At 38.1% G+C, this 2,159-nt stretch overlaps 1 long non-coding RNA gene across 1 annotated transcript in view; it reads right to left on the reverse strand.

Annotated features, from left to right (window-relative positions):
* Positions 1-260: 260 nt before the first annotated feature.
* Positions 261-2,159, reverse strand: part of LOC107665283 (uncharacterized) — a 9,974-nt gene continuing 8,075 nt past the window's right edge. Inside the window, exons 2-3 of the long non-coding RNA XR_001631534.1 lie at positions 1,071-1,163; positions 261-786 (exon numbers count right to left, since the gene is read on the reverse strand). This is a non-coding gene — a long non-coding RNA (uncharacterized LOC107665283). The remainder of the gene's footprint in view (positions 787-1,070; positions 1,164-2,159) is intronic.

Consider the following 2,159-nt stretch of genomic DNA (forward strand, 5'->3'; position numbering starts at 1 on the left):
AACGGTTAAGCCTGAAACCACACATCATGAATGTACACCAAAATGTGACAAATAGACAAATGGAAGTTCACTTCCAACATGTCACTTCCTTGATTTTTCACACTTTGCAACACTTCTTAAAGGATTTACATTTTTCCAACATTTACTTTTGGAAAAAAATTCCTAATAATTCTAGAAAAAAAGCATTTTCTTTCTTTCTTTTTGTTTTGATTGTAAGACAGAGATTGCAATCTTCACAAAAGTTCAAAATAGGTCACTTCCTTGATTTTTTATTTTCACCCTTTGCAACACTTCTTAATATATTCACAATTTTCTAACATCTACTTTTGGAACACGCAACAAACATCCTAAGAATAAAACAAGACTGCGATCAAACGTTTGCAGACTAACATTGTACTAGAACCAGATGCGTATGGCTAAACGTGTCTTGTGACAAACATATTTCAAGGCATAATGGTCAGAACAACACAATCAATATCTTTCATTTTAACAAAGAAGCCTGTTCTTCAGAGAGTAAACCTTTGGAGAAAGTTTGCCACTGTCTAGTTCCAGTAGAATCTTCTGAAAAAATTCAAACAAGTACCTGAGCTCTTTGGGGTAACTCAGATTAATTGCATAAATTAGGCCAAGCAGAAAAACACAAGCCTTCGCAACACCTGCCAATCCCGCCATCACCTCTATGCCTTCCAGTACTATCCCAGTCTGTAATGGATCATCTGTTGAGCCACCTTTTGAGATGGTCTTCAGTGTGAGCTGTTCCAGTTCCTCCTTGTTCCCATGAGTATCCTTTAAAAAAAAAACACACACACATAGCAAATGTGTATTTATTTACAACACCACTTGGTATTTTTCAAATTGTTTCTCAGTGCAAAAAAATGCATTGCTATGGAATGACACAAAATGAGACAATATTTTGAAATTGACATTTATATTTTAAAATAAAATAAGTGTCTTATAGCCATTAATTTTATTTCTATCTATTTTGGTTGAATTTAATTAACTGCTATTATATAAGTTGTTTATTTATGTTTGGAGCGTAACTTGGTCGTTGATCGATTTCAGATGCTCACCTGATAATGCTTGATGAGATTCTCAGGATTTTCCAAGAGGTAGACAATTAAGCATCAAATTACAACTTCTCTACGTTGTTCCACAGGGCTGGTCTGAAAAGTAAAACAAAATGTGGCTTGTTATGGTGCATACACACAAAATCACAACTATACAGTGACTCCATATAGTTTGGGAATGAAAGCATTATTTGACCAACTCATCTTTAATGACGGTGAAACTTGTTAAAAGAAAACTGTTGTGTTTTTGGAAATTCTGTGTTTTTTTATTACGGGAGTGTAATTTGGAAAAGCTTAAAAGGTTACCAACCATTTGTATAAATTGTATGTGGGTGTTTTGGGAAAAGTGTGGTGCATGAAATTACTGACAAACACAATTACTGATTTACATTTACATTTACTGATTTTCTGCCCAACATTTCTTTCCCCCACACAAACACAACATATGGTGACTACCCCTCCTTCCCCATCCACTTTCATAGAAATGGAGTACCCTCCAGATATCTCAACTCCTGTATGGCCACCAGCAGTGCGACCTCTGATGCCTGGGGTCTCTGCAGTGAATAACACCCATATTCCATTCAGCCCCATGCATCCTGTGTCCCATATGCTAATGTCTTCTCCTGTTCTGGCTTTTCACCCACACAAACACAACATATGGTGACTACCCCTCCTTCCCCATCCACTTTCATAGAAATGGAGTCCCCTCCAGATATCTCAACTCCTGTATGGCCACCAGCAGTGTGACCTCTGATGCCTGGGGTCTCTGCAGTGAATAACACCCATATTCCATTCAGCCCCATGCATCCTGTGTCCCATATGCTAATGTCTTCTTCTGTTCTGGCTGGCAGCACTCCCGTGCAAACTCTCACCTGGGCACCACAAGTGGCTAACATGCAACTATGCACATCATCCGAAGGAGGATCTCTTTCAAGTGCACAGCACGACCTACCCAACATTCTACCAACTCCTGGAAGAGAAATTCAAAAGTGTACTTCTCAGGTACAAGGGAACTGGGAAAATTTATTTGACTTCATGAAAAGACAAGAAAAAACAGTGAATGATCTTACCCAAGAAATGAAAGCCACTTCT

This window comes from Sinocyclocheilus anshuiensis, unplaced genomic scaffold (assembly GCF_001515605.1).
Source record: "Sinocyclocheilus anshuiensis isolate Anshui unplaced genomic scaffold, SAMN03320099.WGS_v1.1 scaffold892, whole genome shotgun sequence".
NCBI lineage: Eukaryota > Metazoa > Chordata > Actinopteri > Cypriniformes > Cyprinidae > Sinocyclocheilus > Sinocyclocheilus anshuiensis.